We start from the raw sequence: 26,348 nt of genomic DNA, 5'->3' as shown, positions 1-26,348 counted from the left end.
CCCCAAGTTACCTACAACTTCTGTCCGTTTGGTTACAAATTGGAGGTTCCCATAACCCCCTCATTGGGTTTGATTAATTTGCTAGAGCAGCTCACAGAATTCAGGGAAACACTTACTTATGTTTATCAGTTTATTAAAGGATATGATGAAGGATACAGATGAACAGCCAGATGGAAGAGATGCTTAGGGCAAGGTATGTGAGAAGGAGCATGGAGCTTCCATGCCTTCTCTGGGTGCGCCACTCTCCTGAACCTCCACCTGTTCACCAACCCGGAAGCTCTCCAAATCCCCAACTATTGGGATTTTATGGAGGCTTCCTCATGTAGGCATGGTCAACTAACTCCGTTTCCACCCCTCTCCCCTCTCTGGACGATGGGTGGTGGGGCTGAAAATTCCAAGCTTCGAATCATGGCTTGATCTTTCTGGTGACCAGCCCCCATCCAGGAGCCCACCCAGAGTCACCTGGTTAGAACAGAAGACACTCCTCTATCACCCAGGAAATCACAAGGGTTTCAGGAGCTCTGTGTCAGGAATAGAGGTCAAAGACCAATATTAGAACAAAGAATACTCCTAGTGCTCTTATCACTTAGGAGATTACAAAGGTTTTAGGAGACGTGTGCCAGGAACTGGGGGCAGACACCAATATATATATTTTCTATTATCTCACACAAACACTTGTCTATTGGCTGCCAAGATTGTGGCCGGCACTGGTAGGATACAGAGATGCACCAAGTATGCAGGATTGCTGTCCTTCACAAGCTGAAAGTGCAGCAGGGAAGACAAACAAGTAAACTAACAGTTATGACAATGCGTGCAAAGTGCACTGATGGCGGAGGTTGAGAATGCTCCAAGAGCTCATGGCGGGGCACATAACCCAGACCTGGTTATGAAGCCTAAAGTTAGACCTGAGGCATGAGCAGAACTTGGCCAGCAGGGAGTTATCACAGAAGGCTTCAGTTTTCTCTGAGAAGTAGGAGGAGAGCCATCTGCAGAGAGCCATCATGGTGGTGGCAGGTTTGAGAAGAGTGGAGAATGTTCTACTTATTTGCTAGTTTGTTTAAATTTTAAAAAATAGTATTTTGTTGAATATTTAATACAGTCACGTGGCTCAGTAATTTACACACACAAACACATACACACACTGGGATGTCTTACTTCTACCCCTGGCCCTGTCGATCTCTTCTCCCTTGTCCCCTTGAAGTAATAATGTTTATAACTTTGCTATTCTAAGCTTTTTAAATGTAAATACAAGCAAATTTAAATAAATATTCTCTTCTGTCCCCATTTCTTACTTAAGTGTAACTGTGACAGAGACAATGTTATGTGGTCACCAAATTCCCCTTTTTATCCTTCTCTGAGGAACACAGGAAGACTGTATTTCCCAGGCTCCTTTGCTGTTAGGTTGAGGCCGTGTGATTAGGTTCTGGCCAATAGGAGGTGGGCAGAAAGGATTATACCACCTCTGGGCCTGCTCATACAACTTCTTGAGCCTTGTTTATGCTCTCACTCTCTCTTTGGTTACGGCTTCAAAGGCCACATGTTTAAGATAGTAGCATCTAGATCTCTGAGTCCCCTACCCACAGTGAGTTGTGCCATGAGCAAGAAATAAATATGTATTATGTTAAGCTGCTGAGATGTCATAGTTTGGTACTGCACATAATGTGCCCACTGGGACAAAGGAAATGACAAATACTAATCTGAACCTTCACTTTATTTTATTTAGAACAATATATCCTGAAGATCTTTCCATTTTATTAATAGGTACACAGCATTCTATTTTGTAGATGTATCACAGTTTATTTAATTAGTCCCTTTATAGTGGACATGGCTTATTTCCAATCTCTTGTCATTATGCATATATGTTATTATGTAAATATACAGATTAGAGAATGTCTTAAGTGGTAAAGGTGGAAAATGGGAGAAAGATTTGACAAGGGAAACACAATAGGGTTGCAGCAACATTGAAGACCCAATTGATTTTGGATGCCATAAAAGTGTTGTAGAGCAAATTTGAGAAATTCTGTGCTTTTTCTCTAATGCTACTCAGCCCTTCAGGTGTAGCTGGGAAAAAGGCAGACAGTTGGACCCATTGAGGATGGGGTTTTGACAGGCTGAATTGAGAGCTGGTCAACAGGCAAGGAGAATGAAGACCTTGGCAGGAGAGCAGTTGAAATATTTGTCCAAGTTGTCAGAGCTGGATAGAGAAGGGAGTGAATAAAGGAAGGGGTGATTGGTAGGGAGAATGTTTAGGGAACAATGGGCTGGAGTCTTGATGAGGCAGAAGAACTAAAGTATTGAGAGTGAGTGAGAGAGTAGGAAGGAAGGAGTTTATAGTCAGCATGTCGGATACTTAAATTTGTGATTTCAGAGGTGACAGCAGGTGTTCTTCCAGACAAAGATCTGCTCTAGCGACCACGTGGCCAATATGGAATAGAAGAGAAGGTCGTTGTCAGTGAAGAGAACAAGGAAATTAGAGACAGGATTTTCTACGCAACATTCACTTGAATGTTAGATACTTCTGAGAATATGATAGGACTTAGCGTGAAGAGTAAGATTACGAGCCAGAAACCAAAATATTTAAAAGCTTTCTGGGGTTTCTTAACTTGGAGTCCATGAATCCCTAAATGGTTTATGAATAGGCTTCAGGAAGCCATAAAATACCTGAAGTTATATACAAAATAGCAGGTGTATATGTGTTGGCACATTTTATTAGGAAAGGGTCTGTGACGTTTGTTAGTTTCTCAAAGGATTCATGACCCTCTCCCCCTACCCCTCAAATTTAATAACCACAACTCTCAAACAGTGCTAACAGAACTTTCTGCAATGATGACAAATGTTCTATTTCTGTGCTGCCAATATGCCCATATGGTAACCACTAGCCACATGTGGCTAGTGAACATTGGTACGTGGCTAGTGTGACTGAGTAACTGCTCTTTAAATTTAATTAAACTTAAATCCATAGCCACAGCTATTGAACAGTGCAACTCTACATAAATGGTGTATAGAAAAGTACATATTTTATGTGTTTTGGCAGCAGCAAGTTCAACTTTGTCCATAGTGTCTTTACTAATGACATCTCTGCTTGGATACTCTTCTATTTTGATGTACTTTCTTCAATTATATAGGACTTCGCTTCTGTGTTTTATGGACTCCCACATTGCTGGTTAATTTTCCCTACTAACGTGCTATTTGTTTGTCCATCTGATGATACCTTCTTACATATGATACATTTTTTCCTGTCTCTTGCTTTCCCTACCAGTTCCTTAGAGGTAACTAGGGCTTCAAGTTACTTTGTAAACCTCCTGAAACCTAGAGTTGTCACAGGTCCTTAGGAATTAGTTAGCAAATTTGCCATGGCCCAATATTCTGAATTTTTTGGGTATTCTCTCCACATAGCCGCATGTCTACTCTGAGCAGCCCTTTCCACTGACACTATCAGAAGCCATCAAGGGACTGGGTAAAAGAGCCCTGTAGGAGATATAAAACCACAGTCCTTGCTCTTCAAAAGTCCGCAGCACTCCGCCTTCCCAAGTCCCTTCAAATGCCTCAGCCTGACCCTCAGCGTCCTTCACAACCAGGCAGTTTTTGCTTTCTCTCTTTTAATTTAGCATCAGGCCATACCAGAGTACACTTTGATCCTCAAACATGGTCCACATTTTCTTACTTCTCACTGCTGCTTGTGATGAACCTCCTTGCCTCCTTTCTACCTTTCTGGTCCTACCAATCTGGTGTTAAAAAAAGATTAAAGAAGACAATTTAAGTGATACAAACAAACTTGAACACTTCATGAAGTGGACAGTCTCCATTTGGAGAACTGCAGAATGGCACAGAAGGCAGGAAGCTTTTATAGGATAAAGAATAAAGAACAAGGAAGAGACAAATAGAAAATATCTAATTGGCTGGGGCCACACAGTCAACCTTGTTTGGGGTGAGAAGGCCCAGAGTTGGCGTGGCGTGTGGGGACTGGCTGACTGGATATACTGCACTCGTGGTCAAGAGGAACATTTACAGGGACATGAAAGTTATCTAAGTTTTGGTTTGCTGACGTGGCACCCTGGGCAGGAGCAGCTCCATCTTGGGCCTAGAAATGTATTTAAATGCTGGTAAGAGTCCATCTCAAACACCATCTCCTTCAGGAACTGTTTTCTGATTTATTTCCAAATATGAGCCCTCTTCCCTTTGGCTCTAGTGTGTTACACTTCTTTCATGAGGCTTGGATAGTTTTGAATATTATAGTCCACTTACTCAGGTTAACAGCCCCTGGAAGGTAGGTATTCTATCTTATCTTTTTTTTTGTGTGTGTATTGTGCTTCATTTGGAAAAGAATTCAAGATGGCTTTCAAAGACGTATAGTAGTATATTCAATAGAAACATTAACCATGAAAAAACAAATATAAGCTAACTCTTTGTCTCTAGGACCTAAATTCATGTGAAAAGAGCCACTCTCCAGACCCGTCAATGCCCAGTCAATTACAATGTCCACGTTGGGAATGATAAGCCTGGTATAATTGAATGCATTCAGTTTGATTATTAAAATGGCGCCATCCAGTCCCCTAAAATATATAGAAAACAAGCCACTTTCAGATCCTTGTATAGACATAGCCCTTTAATCAACAGCGGCTAGAAGAAGAGCCCCCTTGGAAGTCAGCCATCCAAAGGAGAAGATAGGAGGGAAGTCTGTTCTCTGGACAGATGTACATTTCTGTTTGCCATCCTCAGTTACACGCTGACATGCATGTTTACTTGGCAGTCCCAACAGCAAGCGTGGATGGAAGCATATGTGTGTTTTGCACCTGATGGCAATGTTTATTTTGAATAAAGATATGCTGCTGCCTTTTTTCCTGACAACGTCGAGTGTGTATGTTTTTGTTTTGTTTTGCTTACAGTCAGGCATTGAGCAAATAGATATGTCTGCTTTTCCCTTTAATAGCTATCTTTTACTGTCGGTTTAAAATATCATGTTAGTTTGTTCTCATGACATCTGGTGGCATCAAGCATTTCAGAAGATAGAAATGATTTGTTGTATTGTAAAGGTAGTTATATGGCGTTGTATTCACTCGGCATCAGATGTCACTACTTGGCTGCTCAGATGAGGCTTTTAATATCTGCTTTCAGTGTTCCCACCTGCCCAGTGCTTCTTCCTTCCCCACATCCCCACCCATCTCAGCTTTGGCAAGTTTGATGATCTCCCCCAACTTAAATGAAATGAACGCTGCTTTTCCTGAATGCTAAGAGAATCAACTGCAGGGAGAAGAGTCCAAGACTTGGAACTGACAGCTGGGGAGTTTGCACTGGTCTGAAATTTTCAGCCTGGGCAGGACTGTCAGAATAATAAGCCTTAGGATATTCACTGTCATGTTTCATGAATAAAAAGTGTATATCTTTGTAAGAAGAGAGCACACTTGGCTGAAATAAAGTAAAATTATTGGTTACTAATTAAAAGGCAAGTTCACCTCTTACTAGTTTGTGAAGAGGCAAATTTATTTATTTATTTTTATTTTAATTAATTTATTTTTTATTGCAGTAACATTGGTTTGTAACATTGTATAAATTTCAGGCATACATCATTATACTTCTATTTCTGCATTGATTACATCATGTTCACCACCCAAATACTAATTACAACCCATCACCACACACATGTGCCTAATCATCCCTTTCACCCTCCTTCCCTCTGGTAACCACTAATCCAATCTCTGTCTCTACGTGTTTGTTGTTGTTTTTATCTTCTACTTATGAGTGAGATCATACGGTATTTGACCTTCTCCCTCTGACTTATTTCGCTTAGAATAATACCCTCGACGTCCATCCATCTTGTCACAAATGGCTGGATTTCATCGTTTCTTATGGCTGAGTAGTATTCCACTGTGTATATATACCACAGCTTCTTTATCCATTCGTCCCTTGATGGGCACTTAGGTTGCTTGCAAGTCTTGGCTATTGTGAATAACGCTGCAATGAACACAGGGGTGCATGTATCTTTACGCATTGGTGTTTTCATGTTCTTTGGATAAATACCCAGCAGTGGAATAGCTGGATCATATGGTAGTTCTAGCCTTAATTTTTTGAGGAATCTCCATACTGTTTTCCATAGTGGCTGCACCAGTTTGCACTCCCACCAGCAGTGTATGAGAGTTCCCTTCTCTCCACATCCTCTCCAACACTTGTTGTTTCCTGTCTTGTTAATTATAGCCATTCTGACGGGTGTGAGGTGATATCTCATTGTAGTTTTGATTTGCATTTCCCTGATAGTTAATGACGTTGAACATCTTTTCATGTGCCTGTTGGCCATCTGTATATCTTCTTTGGAGAAATATCTGTTCAGGTCTTTTGCCCATTTTTTAATTGGGTTGTTAGTTTTTTTGTTGTTGAGATATATGAGTTCTTTATATATTTTGGAAATTGACCCTTTATCAGATATGTGGTTTGCAAATATCTTCTCCCAATTGTTAGGTTGTCTTTTTGTTTTGTTGATGGTTTCCTTTGCTGTGCAGAAGCTTTTCAGTTTGATGTAGTCCCCTTTGTTTATTTTTTCTATTGTTTCTCTTGCCTGGTCTGACATGGTGCTTGAAAAAATATCACTGACACCAATGTAGAAGAGCATACTTCCTATGTTTTCTTCTAGAAATTTCATGGTTTCAGGTCTTACATTCAAGTCTTTAATCCATTTTGAGTTAATTTTTGTGTATGGTGTAAGATAATGGTCTACTTTTATTTTTTTGCATAGGGCTGTCCAGTTTTCCCAACACTATTTGTTGAAGAGACTTTTATTTCTCCATTGTATGTTCTTGGTTCCTTTGTCGAAAATTAGCTGTCCATAGATGTGTGGGTTTATTTCTGGGCTCTCGATTCTGTTCCATTGATCTGTGTGTCTGTTTTTGTGCCAGTACCATGCTATTTTGGTTACTATAGCTTTGTAGCATATTTTGAAATCAGGGAGTGTGATACCTCCAGCTTTGTTCTTTTCTCTCAGGATTCCTTTGGCTATCCAGGGTCTTTTATTGTTCCATATAAATTTTAGGATTCTTTGTTCTATTTCTGTGAAAAATGTTGGAACTTTGATAGGGATTGCATTGAATCTATAGACTTCTTTAGAAGTATGGACATCTTAACTATGCTAATTCTTCCAATCCAAGAGCATGGAATATGGTTCCAATTCTTTGCGTCTTCAATTTCTTTTAGCAATATTTTCTAGTTTTCAGTGTACAGATCTTTCACCTCTTTGGTTAAGTTTATTCCTAGGTATTTTATTCTTTTTGTTGCAATTGTAAATGGGATGGTATTCTTAATTTCTCTCTCTGCTACTTCGTTGTTAGTGTATAGAAATGCCACTGATTTTTGTATGTTGATTTTGTATCCTGCAACTTTACCGTATTCATTTATTAGTTCTAAAAGTTTTTTGGTGGATTCTTTAGGGTTTTCTATACATAAAATCATGTCATCTGCAAATAGTGACAGCTTCACTACTTCCTTTCCAATTTGGATCGCTTTTATTTCTTTTTCTTGCCTGATTGCTCTGGCTAGGACTTCCAATACTGTGTTAAACAGGAGTGGTGAGAGTGGGCATCCTTGTCTGGTTCCTGTTCTTAGAGGGATAGCTTTCAGTTTTTCACCATTGAGGATGATATTAGCTTTGGGTTTGTTATATATGGCCTTTATTATGTTGAGGTACTTTTCTTATATACCCATTTTGTTCAGAGTTTTTATCATAAATTGATGCTGTATCTTGTCAAATGCTTTCTCTGCATCTATTGAGATGATCATGTGATTTTTGTTCTTCATTTTATTAATGTGGTATATCATGTTGATTGATTTGCAGATATTGAACCATTCCTGCATCACTGGAACAAATCCCACTTGATCATGGTGTATAATCTTTTTAATGTATTGTTGTATGTGATTTGCTAGTATTTTGTTGAGGATTTTTGCATCGATGTTCATCAGTGATATTGGCCTGTAATTTTCTTTTTTTTTTGTGTTGTCTTTGTCTGGTTTTGGTATCAGGGTAATATTGGCTTCGTAGAATGAGTTAGGGAGCTTCCCCTCCTCTTCAATTTTTGGAACAGTTTGAGAAGGATAGGTATTAAGTCTTCTTTGAATGTTCGGTAGAATTCACCAGGGAAGCCATCTGGTCCTGGACTTTTATTTTTGGGGAGGTTTTTGATTAGTTTCAATCTCCTTACTGGTGATCAGTCTATTCAAATTCTCTATTTCTCCTTGATTCAGTTTTGGAAGGTTATATGATTCTAGGAATTTGTCCATTTCTTCTAGATTATCCAATTTGTTGGCATATAGCTTTTCCTGGTATTCTCTTGTAATCTTTTGTATTTCTGAGGTGTCCATTGTAATTTCTCCTCTTTCATTTCTGATTTTACTTATTTGAGCCTTCTCTCTTTTTTTCTTGTTGAGTCTAGCTAAAGGTTTGTCAATTTTCTTTATCTTTTCAAAGAACGAGCTCTTGGGTTTATTAATTTTTTCTATTGTTTTTTTAGTCTCTATTTCATTTATTTCTGCCCTGATTTTTATTATTTCCCTTCTTCTACTGATTTTGGGCTTTGTTTGTTCTCCTTTTCCAGTTCCTTTAGGTGCACTGTTAGATTGTTTATTTGAGATTTTTCTTGTTTGTTGAGATAGGCCTGCATTGGTATAAACTTCCCTCTTAGAACTGCTTTTGCTGTATCCCATAAATTCTGGCATGTCATATTTTCATTTTCATTTGTCTCCAGGTATTTTTTGATTTCTCCTTTGATTTCTTTGTTGACCCAATCGTTGTTCAGTAGCGTTTTGTTTAATCTCCATGTATTTGTGGCTTTTCTTCCTATAGTTGATTTCTAGTTTCATACTGTTGTGGCCAGAAAAGACACTTGGTATTATTTGAATCTTCTTAAATTTATGGAGATTTGTTTTGTGGCCTAATATGTGATCAGTCCTGGAGAATGTTCCATGTGCATTTGAAAAGAATGTGTATTCTTCGGTTTTTGGATGCAGTGTTCTGTATATATCTACTAGGTCCATCTGTTCTAGTGTGTCATTTAAGACCAATGTTTCCTTATTGATCTTCTGTTTGGATGATATATCCATTGGTGTAAGTGGAGTGTTAAAGTCCCCTAATATTATTGTGTTACTGTCTGTTTCTCCTTTATGTCTGTTAATAATTGCTTTATATATTTAGGTGCTCCTACATTGGGTGCATAGATATTTATAAGTGTTAAATCCCTTGTTGGATTGTTCCCTTGATCATTATGTAGTGCCCTTCTTTGTCTCTTTTTACAGTTTTTGTTTTAAAGTCTATTTTGTCTGATATGAGTATTGCTACCCCAGCATTCTTTTCATTGCCATTTGCATGGAGTATCTTTTTCCATCCCTTCACTTTCAGTTTGTGAGTGTCTTTAGGTCTGAAGTGTGTCTCTTGCATGCAGCATATATATGGGTCTTGTTTTTTTATCCAATCAGCCACCCTAAGGTGGCAAATTTAATATCTATTATTTGAGAACCTATAGAAAGCAAAAATCACTCAATAGAACACAGCAACATAAAGCCTTTGTTAACGACAGTTAGAAACAGTTCTCCATGGGTCTCCCTAGGTTCTGCACATCTTGTTCTGGACTTTTTTTTCAGGGATGTTTGTATAGCATCCTTTGAAAGGTAGTGATAACATCTCCTTCAACAGCAAAAATCAGGTTTATTTACTGTCCAGTATAATAAAGGTAATATCTCCTTCTGAGGCAAAAGTCAGGTAGGTTTGCTTACTGCCCATTATAAAACATTTGGGTTCCCTAAGTTTGGGGTTCCTTAGTTGTGATTCAAAACCACTGCATACACTGCATCTACCTGGGCCACTCTGTGTAGCCTCCATGAGACTTGGGAAGCAAGAAGGATCGGATGTGAATATGAAGCTCATGCTGCTTGTGGTTCTGAGAATAATAAAGTCCTTTGTCTCTGAACCAGGAGTCTCATGTCTTCTGCCAGCATCCATGAAACCGTGGCAGGCTAACTCATGAGCTTGCTAGTAGGGTCAAATCTCAGATCCTTCACAGTTCTTGACCCTGACCATCGTTCATCTACCTCCCTGAGTTCCAGTTTGGTATATTGATTTGGAGTTGAGATGTGGTCTCTGTTGGAGCAGTTATGTCACAGCGTGCTGGAATCAATGTGAAAGACACTGATGCCTGTTTTCGAGGCCCAACCACTATCAATGGTTGAAAGCAACGTGTTATGACAAAATTAGAAGTTAAGACTATGAGTTCAGATTTAATTCAAATATCTTTTGAAGAGGCATTATATAGAGGTTGCTAAACTCACATGCTTTGAATTGAGATAGACTTGGGATTAAGATCTGACTCCATAAGAGCAGTGTAATTGGGTAAGTCCTTAACCTCTTTATATGCCAGTTTTATCATCTGTGAAATGGGAAGAAAATAGGATCCACTTCTTCGGTTTGGGGGGAAGCACTTAATGCAGGAGTTGGAAAAATTTTTCTGTAGGCTTTTTGGGTCCTACAATCTGTTGCAACTGCTGACCTCTGTGAGCACAGCATGAAAGCAGCCATAGACAACCCATGAGTGAATGGGTTTGGCTGTGTTCCAATAAAACTTAATTTACAAAAACAGGCAGTGTGCCAGATTTGGCCCCTGGACCATAGGTTGCCAGCCTGTGATGTAGCAGCTTGCTTGGCTCACTGCTAGCACCTAATAAAGGGGCTCCTCTATGCCAGGAACTGTTGTCTGTATTTGTTACTTCACTTAACTCTCTGTGAGGTATCTAACATCCCCATTTTACAGACAAGGAAACTGAGGCTTATTGAAGATAAGCAATTTGCTAAGCTCCCACGGCTGAGTAGCCAAGGTCAATTTAAACTCTGGCCTTCTGACTTTAATTCAATCATTCTTACCAACACCTTGTGTTATCTTTGAACAAATACCTTCATTCCTAATAGTTTTAGAGGCAAACCTCAGTTTTGCTTGGGGAAAAATTCTTGTTTGTAGATGTATTTGAATGTACAAAAAAAGGTTTGGATTATGCAAAACAATGACCACCAAAATCCCTAATGAGATTCTAGCTCCAGATTCATAAAAATTTTCAATTTTTAAATTTATGCCACCAAACTTAATAGACTGCAGAACACTTCCATTAAGAAGAGGGAGAAAAAGTATTACCTGCAAAAGTAGTGATGAAAAGGAAAAGGCGGGCTTCCCCATTTACTGCTTCTTGGGTAGGTGGTTTCTCACCTGGAGGAGTCCAAAGTGACATAGAAATCCAGAGTGCATCAGAAGAAAAAAAATTCACATTTTCTTATGGACTCAAATGAGACAAGGACCTGGCCATGGAAAAATTCTGGAATGATAGTATTTTCCTGGATTATTACTATATGTCAAGCAAATGACATATAGTAATTATAGCAAATTATAAGGTGAATATCAGTTAATGACCATCGACTGGAATAAAATGTGCCAATAAAAGCAAAAAAGGATTGGGAAAAACCCACCAAACTCTTGAGAGTGATTATCATTGGGATGTGAAATTACGAATTGTTTAAATGTTTTTATACTTTTCTCTATTTTCCAAGTTTTCTACAGTGAGCATGGTTGACTTTATAATCAGACAAAACCAAGAAATGTGACAAAAATTATTCATGTAGAGTTTGTAATTGCAAGAGAAACGATTTTGTCATAACGTCAAGGATACAAAGTTACAGAGAGAAAAATATTTCCTCTCTGTGTCAAACAAAATAGAGTCTTCACACAGAAAAAAAGACTGGAATAATATTAATAGAGAATATTAACAGAGGCATTAGGAGAATGCAGGTAATTTTTTCTCTTCTTTTTATTCTTTTGTAAGTTCCAGATTTTTTATAAGGAATGTATGCTATGCTTAAACTTTTTTTTAAGAAACGTAATTTGAAAATAAAGCCAATGCTATCTGAAAAAACAAAAACAAATAACTGATGACACTTTTGGTCTCAACTGTTTTGCTTCTGCTCCGTTCACTGAGCACCTTTTGCTTCAACGTGACCCCCAGTTCCCCAGACCAATCCTACGTGCAGGCAAGAGCTACCTCAGCCATCCCCACAGTGGTGTTAGGGGTGGGGCAGTGCTGTGTGTGTGCACGTGCATATGTGCATGTGCGTGCGTGTGTGCCTGTGTCCGTGGTGTTAGGGGGAAGGGAGAGCGGCTCTTCGTTATGAAGTCAGTATTCCTATTTTTCAGACCCAAGGCGCAGTGTTCTGATGCTTGTTGCAGGGCTCAGCAGTGCTTTCCGTGTCACTACCTGCCCTCCCCCATGGTATTTCCACTCTGCTAATGAAGATCCATCACTCTTTTTATAAACCGAGCACAAGCTTCCCATCTGCCCTGCTTCCTAGTTGTACATTAGCCCCTGTCTCAAATCCTCCTTCAGTTGGCTTGCAAAGTATCCAGGTTCCCTCCTCTCTCTAGGGTCCTGACTGACTCTGGTGAGGTGCTCCACTCCAGGATCTAGCCCTGCCCCCAAGCCTCAGCTTGCTGGCTGAGACCGCGTTACCTATTGCCTGACTTTGCGGAAACAGCCTAATTTTACAGTAAAAGTCTCTACTGCCCCAGATTCCCAGCCACTCTGTCCCTGCGCCTGGCAGGACAAAGTGTCTTTTGCGGGGCCATTTGTGCTGAATGGTGGCTTGAACTGTAACTGTGGCTTGCCTCCTCCAACCCTGGCTGAACCTTTGATGTTAACTGGCCTGCTCCCCAATGTTGATCTGTTCCAGGGGCTGGGCTCTGTGCCAAGCCTCTCTGCTTAGCCACCCTATTGCTATGCTGAAGTTGTATCAGGTCTAGACACCCCAAACTGGATTGGCAATACAAGGGCAGAGGCAAGTGTGGGAGTGAAAGCACAAAACCAAAAGGAGGTGAAAAAACCAGGGGGCCCAATGGCCACAGCAGAGGTGATGCTAGGGCAGGGTTTCTCTACCTTGGCACTACTGGCATTTGGGGCTGGATCATTCTTTTTGTGGGGGGCTGTCTGGTGCATTGTAGGATGTTTAGCATCATCCTTGGCCTCCACCCATTAGACGTCAGTAGCAACCTACCTCCTCATTGTGACAAAGAAAAATGTCTCCAGACATTGCCAAATGTCCCTGGAGGGCAAAATCACCCCCAGTTGAGAACCACTGATGTATATTATTAAAGGTCCCCCAAAAGGGTTCTTCCCTTTGAACTTTGTGAACATGGTGGCTTTTAATCAAGGTTTCTCAACCTCAGCACTATTGATATTTTGGTCCCAATAATTATTGCGGAGCTGTCCTGAGCGTTGTAGGATGTTTAGCGCAGCATCCCTGGTCTCACCCACTAGATGCCAGTTGCACCCCACCCCTCCCCAGTATTGACAAACAAAAATGTCTTCAAATGGTGCCAAATGGGCCCGGGGGAGAAAAATTGCCCTTGGTTGAGGGTCACTGTCCCAGAGCAAAGCTCATTTTTACTGCTGGTGTATATGGGCCTGATGGGCACATAAAGGACTAGAAGGAAGAAGACAGTTGCAGGAGAATTTTAGAATGAAGCCCTTCTCAACTGATTATTTTGAAACAGAGAAATTTCAAAACAACAGGACTATTCGTTTTTCTAATTGACAACCTAAGAATAAGTCTATATTAGTGGTTCTCAACCAGGAGTGATTTTGACCTGAAGGGGATATTTGACAATTTCTGGAGACATTTTTAATTGTCACAACCGGGGGTGGGGTGCCACCAGCATCTAGTGGGTAGAGGCCAGGGATGCTGCTAAACATCCTACAGTGCACAGAACAGCCTCCGCTACAAAGAACGATCCAGCCCCAAATGTCAATAGCGCAGAGGCTGAGAAACCCTGGTCTATACGAATGTTGCTCAATTGGACTTGATAGAAAGTCTTAATATGATCCACCACATCTGGACTCCAGTTGCGAAACAGCCTTCACAAACAATGGGAGGATACTCATTTCCATGCTGGGTGACTGCTCGTTCTGCTTATGTTTGCGAATAACCAGCGAACTTTGCACTGACAGGGCCAGGGAGGTCCCCAAATGCTTACTTGATCAAATACTGAAGTCATTCAAATTGGTGATAAGCTCAACCCCAACTTCCTACAAAGTTGTTCAAGGGCATAACTGAGGAAACAGGATAATTCAGGAACATCTTGGCCTTCAGGGCTTCCTGTGATAAGAAATCAGATGAAGTTCAGTGCAGGAACTTTGTGATCACTATTTTTGGCCACCCAGAGATCGTTTTTAGCACAGGTCACAATTTTAACTGCCCTGAGTAGGTGTGTTTTTCTTCACATACTTCAAACGAACTGACTTTCAACTTCATCTGAGTCAATTTCACCAGAGGTATGGTCAAGTACCCGAAATTAGTCAACCAAAAAGCGATGCAGAGAGAAAATCAGTGCTTCTCAGCTCTGCTGTACAAGAGAATCACCGCGGGAGCTTTTGAATAATTCCAAAGCCTAAGACCCCAGCCCCCAGACCAATTAAACCGGGATCTCTGATTTAAGACTTCCCAGCAGGGCGAAGAACCTGCTGAGTAAATGAATGCAGTTTGAAAAAGGCCGTAGTGGAAGATCAAAGAGAGAAAATGGCCAATGGCGCAGTCAAGCGACCCCCATGCTGTGTTCCATCGCTCCCACCCCCAGCTCCAGTGCCTGCTACTTCTGAAGTCCTCTGATTTTTTCTTTTCTTCTTTTTTTAACATTTGTGTTTTCTAATCTTAACTTCCTTTCTTCTTATTTTGCTCACTTTTGAGCCACCCATACAAGTTAAATATACAAATTTCATTATAGAGGGAAAAGGGTAAAAAAATAACAAAAGCCAAAATCTGGGGCTTTATGGAAAAGTGTTATAAAATGCGGACGGCTGGTGTGCAGTTGTTATCAGCTAGCACTGGAGAATTGCTTCAGCGACACTTAATTTTGTTCCTGACAGAGACACCAGCCTTCCTTCTTGAGTCTCTCAATTGGCACCAACAGGGACTATTTCTGAGAAATGGCTTGATATGACTTGAGTGCAATGTTACTTGAGGTTTGCCATTAATTGTCTACTTAATGGGTTTTCTACACTATCAGGAGTTTCATGTAGGTCATCCATTTAATAAGTTAAAAAGAAATATCATTATAATTTTAAAAGTATAAATAATATATTTTAATATTTAATAATAATAGATTCATATTAGTGAATTAATATGTGAAAGGGAAGACACTGTTTGTAATCTATCACCAAGGTAGCAGACTAGACTGGCTAGTTGTTCACCAAACCATTTCCCTTCTCTTGGGCACACAGCTAGACTACAATTCCCAGCCTCCCTTGCAGTTATGTGTGGCCATGTGACTGAGTGTTGACCAATGGAAGGTGAGGGGAAGTGTGGGCTCTATCACTGTGCTACCTCTTCTTTGAAGTTCTCTGCTCCACCTAATGAGGTTTTGGCTCTACAGATATCACCAAGAATCAAATGAGGAGGGGTCTAGTGTGGGCCTTAAACGAATACTCAGTTTACTAAGATATCATGATATTTGTAAGGAGTGCTAGCTATACAGGTTGAAAGACTCAACATTTGGGTTGATTTAGATGTTATCTGCCTATCCTCAGATCTTCTTCCTTTTCCCCCCAAACCTGAGATGTCTGAGCAGAAGGTCTCTGAGCCAAATGTTGATGCAAAAGAGTAACTCCTTCTCCATATTTTTCTTACAGTTTATCAAGAAGGGGATATTGAATCTTGAGGAATGTGGGAGATCAAGATTTGGCCACCCTGAAATATATCTCTTTACCTTGATTGTTTTCTCTGATGGACATTTGACCTCCCCCATTAACTGCCTAAAGAATTTGACATAGAAGATCTGTTCCAGGAAGCAGTTACTATCTGATGGCTGTAATATAGTGTAAAATAGATGTTACAATAGGAAAGGCACCAACAAGCCCATCTTATCAAAAATTCTGTCTCCCTGGCCACATTCTCTGGATGGCCCTGCGAGGAGTTGCCAGACAAACATTTACATTTATAAGGGAAATCTCCATTTGTAAAGGTATCTCCCTCTCTGTATTAGGAAGAGGGGGGATGACCTCATTTCTAGAAACTTATCAATGTGGAAGGTGAGGCCTTAAATCTACATAATAGCCTTACTCTTGTTTACTGTGCTTTAGTGGTAATCTCCTGTAACTGACTCCCCCTGCCCCCAACATCCTCCTTTGTCTTTAGCTGAAGATGGTATTTAAGATGAGAATTTCTCCTATTGTGTTGAGAAACGCAGTATCTCTGGTTTCTCCCATGTATACATGTTATTAAACTTGGTATTATTTTCTCCTGTTAACCTGTCTTGTTAATTATTTGGCCAGCCATAAGAACCTTAAGGGAAAGGGCAGAGGGGGATTCTCCCTCTTCCCCCACAGGAGCAAAAAGCTTTTGGTCTGAAAATTGGAAGCTTGGGGTTGACTTTTACTGAGATGGGGGAATACTGCAGAAGAAATAAGTTTTCTTTCATACTTGAATACCTACAAGATGCCCTTCCCCAAGTCCTTCAGGAACTGCTTTGGGATCCAAGGGAAGGGAGGGTCTTGTATTCATAGGTATGCAAATCTGAAAATGTTATGCATTTTTGGCCAGACTATTATACAGGTGATGCTGTGTCCTTCTTGGAGTAGCACACTCCAAGATGTCCATCTGTCCTCCACTGGTGACTTTAATTTATCTGCATAGTATTCCATTGTGTGGATGAACCATAGTTTATTCAACCAGTCTCCTACGCTTGGAAAAATAATGCTGCAATGAATAACCTTTTGCATATGTATTTTCATATTGTTAGAGATGTGTTTCAGTGGCATTGGTAGGTTGAAAGGTAAGTGCATATGTAGTTGTGATACTGCGATTTATAATAAGAAATATATATTTGGTCTTCATTCCTGTTTCAGGCACAGAGCTCCTAAAACTCTTGTAATTTCCTAAGTGATGAGAGCAATAAAGGTGTGTTTTGTTAATGAAGTATCATTTGGACCCACACCTAAGGATGGGGGCTGGTTGCCAGTGGAGCCAACCATGTCGTTAGAGGGTTGGAAATTTCAGTCCAACCCCTCCGCCTCCAGGGAGGGGCTGGAGGTTGAATCAATCACCAATGGGCAAGGATTTGATCAATCATGGCTAAGTAATGAAGCCTCCATAAAAAACCAAAAGGACAGGGCTCAGAGAGCTTCTGGTTTGCTGAATACGTGGAGATTCGGGGAGAGTGGCGTGCTCAGAGAGGGCATGGAAGCTCTGCACCCTTTCCCCATGCCTTGCCCTATGCATCTCTTCCATCTAGACGTTCCTGAATTATATCCTTTTATAATAAACTGGTGATCTAGTAAGTAAAATGTTTCTCTGAGTTCTGTAGCAAATTAATCAAACCCAAGAAAGGTGCTGTTGGAACTTCCAATCTATAGCTGGTTGGTCAGAAGCCCAGGTGACAATTTGGACCTGTGACTGGCGTCTGAAGTGTGTGTTGGGGGGGGGTGGTCTTGTAGGACTAAGCCCTTAACTTCTGGGCTCTGATGCTATCTCTGGGTAGATAATATCAGAATTGAGTTAAATTGTAGGACACTCAGCTGGCGTCCAGAGAATTGTTTGATGCTGTGGAAACCACCACTCATGGTGGAATTGGGTACAGAAAGCTTTTTGGTAGTTTTGTTAGATATTGCCAAATTTCCCTCCATAAAGGTGATACAATTTTGCATTCCCTCCAGCAATGAGAGTGCCCTACAATTTACCAACAGAATGTGTTGTCAAGCTTTTTGAATTGTTGCCACTCTGATGGGTGAGAATGGTGTCTCAGTGTAGTTTTAGTTTGCATTTCTTTCATGATGAGTGAAGCTGAGCATCTTTTCATAAGTTTAAGAGCCATTTTTACATCTCTTTTTGTGAATTGTCTGTTCATGTCTTTTGCACATTTTTTGTATAGGATTGTTGGTCTTTCTAAACTCAGTTATAAAAAGTTCTTTGCATATTAGGAATGTTAGCTCCATCTGGGACATATGTCACAAATAGTTTCTCCCAGCTTGCCATATGTCCTTTGACTTTGCCTACATTGTTTTTTGCTGTGTAAAAAATATTTTTATTTTTATGTCATTAAATTTATCAATCTTTTCTCTATTGCATTTGCATTTTGAGTTGTAGTTAGAAAGCTTTTCACTATACCCTATAAATAATTTTTACTTGGCATCTGCTATGTCCAAAGTATTAGATGTTAAAAAAAAACTGAACAAAATTCATTCCTTATGAAGAAAATATGGATCATAGCTTATTTGTCCTTGATTCAGAAAGAGAATTTTTATATTTATGATTTGCATACAAATAGTTGCTTGTAACCTTGACCAGAACCCCAGGGATTAATTTTTCTGAAGCAGAAACCAACACACATCATCAGATGAATGGGAGGAAATACAGGATAGTAATGACTATGTTGGGCTCTGGAATCAAAATGCTCTGGGTTTAGGGCCGGCCCCGTGGCTTGGCGGTTAAGTGCGTGCGCTCCGCTGCTAGCGGCCCTGGTTCGGATCCCGGGTGCGCACCGACGCGCCGCTTCTCCGGCCATGCTGAGGCCGCGTCCCACGTACAGCAACTGGAAGGATGTGCAGCTATGACATACAACTATCTACTGGGGCTTTGGAGGGAAAAAATAAATAAATAAAATCTTTAAAAAAAAAAAAAAAAAAAAAATGCTCTGGGTTTAGTTCTCCAGCTTACTAGCTGTACAAACTTGGACAAGTCACTAAACCTCTCTGAATCTCGCTTCCGGAATCTAATAATAACATTTGCTTCATAGAGTTGTTATAGCAATTAAAGGAAATTATGTGTGAAAAAAGAAAAATGCCTAGCATAGTGCCTGATGCACAAGAAAAGCCAATTAAAGAAAGCCCTACCCGCCCATCCTCCTTCAGTGGTCTCACAATGGAGTTGAATGTTGTAGTAAACAGCTATTATTTTGTCTACCCAGCCTCACTCCTTTCCTATTGTCTGTCTTAATACCCCACCCACCCTGGCCACATAGTGAACTCACAATCCAGGCAAGGGCGATCAGAAACTTTCCTTGGGATTTTAAAAATACCGTTTAAGAGAAGGCATCCTCTTTCCCTTGGAAGATGCAGCTGGGGAAATGTGACCCCAAGAGTAGCCAGCAGTCATGATTTCTATCTCATGGAAAAAGTCAATCTAAAGAAAAAAAGAGAATGAAATCACTATCGGAGAAAGATGGAGAAAACTTTGATGAAATTCAGGTCCTCCTCCTCTCTGAGATCTAGCCGCACCTCTGACCTTAATGTTGATTAACGTGAGCCAATAAATTCTACTTTTGCCAAGCTGGATTCCATTTCTTGGGTCCAAAAGGGTTCAAGTGATACATATGTTTGAAATCAGAAATGTATAGAAAAATATAAGCATGTAGACACTCCAACTATGAGCCTTTGATAGGGGGATGAATTCAGCCAAAAAGAGGCTGTGTAGCAAGGCGCCTTATAAAGTGCAAGGTGTGACATTTGTGGAAGATGGTGGCAAGACTGGTCTCCACTCCCTCTTCCTTCCTTTTTCCCTCCCATTAGAAGACTGTGGAACCTCAAATAACTGTGTTTTCTCCACCAAGTGAAAGAAGCTTGTACAGTGATATACAATTTCTTGAAGCCTTCTAAAATATAGGAAAAAAAACTTTGAAAGTAAAAACCGGAGAGAGAGGAAATATTGAAACTTTAATGTTGATGTTGTTTATGGCCTTTAATTTGCAGTCATTTCTGTCTATAAAATATTCATTATAACATGATTAAGTTTCCCTTGTAGATTGCATTTGAGTTGACTCTAAGGTGAATGTCTGGGTCAATTATTTTATATCTCAGTTAATATTCCTAGGAAAGCACATTGAATCATATAACTGATCTTTCATGAGTTGAATTTATTTTGAATTCTTATCTTCATGTTACATTTCTGAGCAAAGCCATTGAGTTTCATCTCTCTATGTGAGAACTGTATTTTTTTTTCTTTCCTAGGCAAACAAATTGAGGAATCTAATAACAAGCCCAAACTGGTTTACTGGGAAAGGAGAGGAAATAAATGGAGATGCTGGCCAGAGTGTGTTGTCAGCTAAGAAGAGCCCTGCTCCCAAGAACTGGTTTTTTTCTGGGCAAACTGTCGTGGATCTATAGAGCCCACAGGCCCCCTCCCAAGCCATGATTCTCTCAGCAGCCAGGTGAGATGGAAGTTTCATGGCTGCCTGTGCCATCCCTCATGTCTCTCTCTTCCAACACAGAACACAGCCTGGTTAAAACAGCTGAAATCTCATGTTGGCTTCCCTATTTAGTACGCAGAATGTTTCTTAAATCTGTTTTACACGGAGCTTGACAATTTCCTTTGAAATTAAAACCAAAAAACCATAGTGACAGCAGAGGGCGCCCTTCAACCTTCTATGCTGTTGACACACTCACCACCCCGAGAAGGAATTCTGGACTTGTGTTTGTTTGTTTTTCTCAGTTACTTGGGGTTGACAATGGACCCACATTCCAGTTTGAGCTGACACACCCATTACTGTTTCATTGTCTCCCTCCTTTTCCCCACAGTCCTTTTTTCTCTCAGCTGGGTGATCTCATATGTGGAGAAACACAGAATAAAAGGGAGTGGTCGCTGGCAGCAGCCTTGCTGGAGGAACACCTGAGCAGAGGAATGCATGTTTTCTGTACAGCTGCCAGTGCTTCAGAATGAGCTAGAAGTCCTGCTTCTCCATGTGTGGTTAATATCTGTGCTGGGTCCGCCCCCCAGTTATATCACCCTAAGAGAAAGCAGACAGGAAACTATAAAATCCAGAGCATTCCTGCCCTTAGCCTCCACTCCTCATTGTGCAATCTTCTTGTTTGGGGCTGACACTGTTCCTGCTGTCTGCATGCCACAATGAATGTCACACAGCACATGTTGGGGTCAGAATGAGGGACACTTGAGAGGCTCTGTTTAGAGAATTGTGGGTAAATGCAACTCACATAGTCTCCCACAACTGAATAGCTGTCCCCGCAGCAGCTGGGAAATGCAGACAGTCAGCATTATGGCTAGAAGGAAAATGGGAGAAGTCATTACAGAAAATGGAAGATTCTAATGCTTTTCGTAGGAGACCATCACAAAGAAATGGGTGTGGAAATATTTATTCCTTACATCAGTTTTCTATATTTATTCTAGATGAAATGCTCACTTCCTTTATCTGATTCTCTTTATTTTTGTGAGTTATTGCCATTTTAATCTGGACTTTTCAGTCTGCCCCACTCTTCCTACACAGAGGGCTATAGAATTCCCAAATGAGGCAACAGGTTCCTGCTTGTCACTGCACGTGATCATGGCTGGGCTATGTGTCAGAGAACCAAGGAAACAGAAAAACCACAACCTTTTTGGGAAAGTCTCTTGCCTTTCTGCATGGAGAAACGTGAGGATTGCTTTGGTGACTCATCCCTCAAGGTTGAGAGGAGGGTGAGTTTTAGCTTACACGGCTTTCAACTTACAGGTTTAGTGGAGAAAGTTGCCAGTCAGAGCACGGTGTGTATTTACCACCGTTACTTTAGAACACTTTCTTTAATTTGGAGGCACAACATGTGAGAAATATCTCCTGTCAGCATTCTCTCCCATTGGACTGCCTAGTATTCTGTTTCATATATTGACATCATCCGCTAACCAAGGATGAATGCCCTGGGGCAGTGGCGGTGTCCTAAATGACAATCATCTTCCATTCAATCTCTTACTTCAAAATGTTTTCCTAAAAACGCTAGCCCTTCCTAAAAACACTAGGCCTTCCTAAAAACTCTTGCCCTAAACTTGCTCAGATGCTGGATGATGGTTGACAAGTAGATCCAGGTCTTGGTAGGAATTGTGGGGCAGCACAATCTATTTAGGATGCGTGTGTGTGCTAGAGGCCTTATCAAGCACAAGCCGACTGAAGCAATATATAAAGGAAAGTCCCATAACATACTAGGTGGGTTTTGGAAACCATAGCTAAAGATGAATTCTGGGCTCTGAATGGATTGTTAACATATGCTAGGCTTGCCCCAAACTTCTTCAACTCTTTCTAAAACAATATTTTTAACTTTGCTACCAAGGACCAATTACTCATAGGGCACCACTCCTTTTCTCCCTCTGGCCCTGTCTAGCAATCCTTCTTCTGACTAGATTATAATCTGTTCACAGATAAGACCAGATTTATATTTCTTTGATTCCCATTCAGTGTCCAGCACCTACAGATTATAGGTGCCCAATTAACCAGTGTTGAAAGAATATAATTAGAGGAGCCACCCCTCACCCTTTGCTTTGGGCAAAAGGAAAAATATCTATGCTTTTTCCTTTTCTTTACAGAAATTAGAAGGGGGTGGAAGCCCTGCCTAAGAATTTGTTCTGGTCCAAGGTACAGAAAAGCATCCAATTCAAGTCTTGAGCCAAGCCTTTGTATAGCTAAAAGTAAAAAATAAGAGTAGATAGCTCTGCTATTTGAAGTGATACTCTTATGGGCCTTGCTTCCTAGGTACTAAGATGCCCCTAGCAATGGTCTAGAAGCAGGAGGATGAGAAAAGAGAACTGACCTTCTGTACAAAATAATACAAGTTGCCAATCCATTGGGGATGGGAGAACCAAGGCAGATTCAACTGCCTAGTGGATTAAGACTCCCCAGTCCCTAAGAATTATTGTTTGTCCTTTGGAAGAGAGAGTGTGTGTGTGTGTGTGTGTGCACGCACACATGCATATGTGTGCATGTGTATGCATGTCTACCAAGCAGAAGTTACTCATGGGAAACTGGAAGGCTGCAGAAAGAATGAGGGAGTCTCTTTACTTCCACTGGCAGTGACCTCAAAGAGTTTTCAGGGTAGTTCAGACTGTGGCTTCTCCATCTTGAATTTTTCTGTGAATTATTGTGTCCTGAGGGTTGCCATGGTAGAAAAAGGACCTAGGGTGAGCATAACTATTGTCAGTAGGGGAGAGAGCTTTTCCTAAAGAGAATAAGAATGGGCTCTATATCAAAGAGCGAGAAGCCAAGTCAAGATCTTGGCTTGTAACAACAACATCTCCTAGCATTTATTGAGGGATTACTATATGCCAAGCTCCATGCTAAGCTCTGTGCTCACTGACATCTTGCAACCAGCCTATGAGGAAGGTACTATTATTACCCTTGATTGACAGATGGGGAAATTGAGAGTTTAACTAATATGCCCAAGGTCACACAGGAATGATGTGGATTCAGGCATGCCAGTGGTGCCAGAACACACACATGAAACTGCTCCGCTGCCTGCCTCTCACATACTCAGGGGCACTTGGGGTAAAGGTGTGATTTTATTCCTTATAGCTGCAGTAAACTCTGGGAATAGTCTGATGAAGAATCCAAGTTTAAGCCATTTCTACGTTGTCATTTTTCTACCTTTCAGTGAAGGCTGCCAGCACACACACAGCCTTGTGTTAATGTTGTGAGAGATTAAGGATAGGGTGGGGTAGGAGAGCTTGGTTTTCCCTGATGCCCTTGTAATGAGGGAAAACGCTATCTCCAATTCTCAGTGGTAAAGAGCTGGGAGTGGTGTGAGAAGATGGCTGCCATGTGGATGGATGCAGGAGTGGGGGGATGCTCTACGCTAGAGGAGGGGGACATGGGAAGGCGATGCATAAGAATAATCATCACAGCTAATAAACCCCAAACACCTGAGCAAGAACCATGGGAGGAAATGGACTTCCGTTGCAGCAAGAACAGTATAGTTTCTTCATCTGAAAGATAGATAGACAGACAGACAAACAGAGAGCAAGATAGATAAAAGTAAAAAGTGGTATTAAAACTCCCTAAGAGTTTTAAAACCAAGTAAGAGTGACTTGGCAGCTCCAATAACTTATTGCACTCAATTTGTAATTTCAGTGTGCTAACTGCCAAAAAGCAACAGACATGGGCCCTATTTAGTCCCCCACCTTATTCACAACATCTAGTCAAGTGCATTTTTTAAATGTCTTCCTGCTTTAGTTATTGCAAATTAGTGCTCTGCAAAGTGGCTGTCTTAGTCCGTTCAGGCTGCTATAACAAAAAAATACCACAGACTGGCTGACTCAAGCAACAAATATTTATTTCCCACTGTTCTGGAGGCTGGACGTCCAAGATCAAGGCGTCAGCAGATTTGGTGTCTGGTGAGGGCCCGCTTCCTGGTTCATAGACGGCTGTCTTCTCACTGTGTCCTCATGTGGTGGAAGGAATGAGAGAGCTCTCTGGGGTCTCTTCTTATAGGGGCACTATCCCATCATGAAGGCTCCACCCTCATGAACTAATCCCCTCCCAAAGGCCCTACTTCCTAATACCATCCCATTGGGGGTTAGGATTTCAACACAAATTTTGGGGGGACACATTCAGTCAATAGCAGGGGCACTGAAGGACTGGAGGATGCTGGCTGAGGTAGGTTGGGATGTGGGTTCGTGTGTGAAGACTAGAGACCAGTGGATGACAGAGGAGTTGGGTATCTGCCCACACCCCTCAGGACTTGGACTTTCATAGTCCCCCCACCTTGGTTTGAGTTTCCTCAGAAGCGGACATGGATTCGAGCACAAGTTGTTTATTTGCGGGGTGACCCCAGGAAGCACTGGGTTAGGAGTGGGGAAGTGAGTCAGGTTAGGGAAGGAAGCCAATAAGAAGAGTTTTATCGAGCAGGGTTCACAGTGGGCAGCAGCTCAGTCTCACTGGGGACCCGGGTGCCAGTGTAGACTATGTGCCTCAGACTTCTCCCTCCTAGTGAGTTTGGTCATTGCTGAGGGTTACTTCCAGAGTGGGGGTAATTCTCTGGCACTTCCAGCCTGCTGTGGGCAAGGCAGGTGTGGGCCACCAAAGAAAGCCATCAGGCAGTTGGAATTCAGGCCGGAGTGCACTAGGGGTATGGGTTGGGTTCCAGCTTCACTTTCTATATCCCCCTCAGCCCTGTGACCAAGAACCCTTATATCCTCACCTTCCTCCTCTCCATCTTCTCAGCCCCAGACTGAGGCTGTGGCTGGGAGGAGGAAGAAGCTCGCTGCCCTCTATGCTCACATCTTGCTGCCCTCTGATGGCCCATTGAAACAGTGGCGCACATAGTCACTTGCTTCCCAGGCTAGCCAAGACAGGCTGTTTCCTAAGGTTTCTGAGACATTGGGAAACATAATTATTTTATTTTAGCTTAAGTATTTTAGCTTGGGACTAGAATGAATAGACTTTAGAGACCTAGGCTGAGAGCCTACTGCCTATTAAATCATTGTTCCAATGTAAGTGTGCTTTTGGAGTTCTTAAAACGTTAACTCAGGGGCCGGCCCTGCCGTGTAGTGGTTAAGTTTGTGTGCTCTGCTTCGGCAGCCTAGGGTTCACAAGTTTGGATCCCGGGTGCGGACCTACACGCTGCTTGTCAAGCCATGCTGTGGCAGGCGTCCCACATATAACGTAGAGGAAGATGGGCATGAATGTTAGCCCAGGGCCAATCTTCCTCAGCAAAAAGAGGAGGATGGGCAACAGACGTTAGCTCAGGGCTAATCTTCCTCACAAAAAAACAAAAACAAAAACAAAAAAAACATTAACCCAAAGTTTTGGAACAGAATCTGTTTGTGAGTTGGGTGTGGTCTTGGTTCTGCCTGTGCTCTGGGCTATGTGTGTTCAGGATGTCCTCTTTATTATTGCGGTGGCCTTCTGGTTGTCTGTATTGCGATAAATGGGGTGGAGCACAGGATAAACGCTTCAGGATTTGAAGCATCTGTTCCAAGATTTTCTGGTGGAGGAGAGCACCTGTTCTCTGCCATCTATTTAGGGGCGCTGTCTTGCCATCCCAATGTGTTCAATGTTTTTGGAGTGTTCTGGACAGAGGGCCAAGCTTCTCATTAAGCTGGGTCACGCTCTTGTTGGGCAGCGGTGATTTATCGTGGGCATGTGTGTTCTTGCCTAGACAAAAGGACAGGTGCAATTGAGCTGTTAGGTTGATTTATTTGGCTCTTTCTTGGTATTGTCAAGAGGGCAGAATCCTGAGAGAACTTACATATAATCTCAAGTAGCAGACTGAAGGTGAAGAAAGTAAAAAAAGCACAAAAAGATTATGCTACGGATGCTATAAAGTCAAAGGAGTAGGAAAAATATAAGAAATGAGGCCAAAGCAAACTTGTGAAATCTCAGCCCCCCTTCTTATTTTCCATGTCCTGGAAGCTTGAATGCCTAATCAAGGAAAGAATGAACCCGACCACAGTCAGGTCCGACTGCAGAACTACAGACCCGATGAAGGACAACTGCCCAGAAATCTGTTTCCCTCTTCACTCCTGTTCATTTAAATGTAATTCTTAGTCACCCTTGGGAGATAATTTTAAAAATAGAAGCTCCTCAATGCATTGGCAGGCGACT

The sequence above is a fragment of the Diceros bicornis genome, chromosome X (assembly GCF_020826845.1).
Source record: "Diceros bicornis minor isolate mBicDic1 chromosome X, mDicBic1.mat.cur, whole genome shotgun sequence".
Taxonomy (NCBI): domain Eukaryota; kingdom Metazoa; phylum Chordata; class Mammalia; order Perissodactyla; family Rhinocerotidae; genus Diceros; species Diceros bicornis.
Note: the sequence above shows the minus strand (reverse complement) of the source record.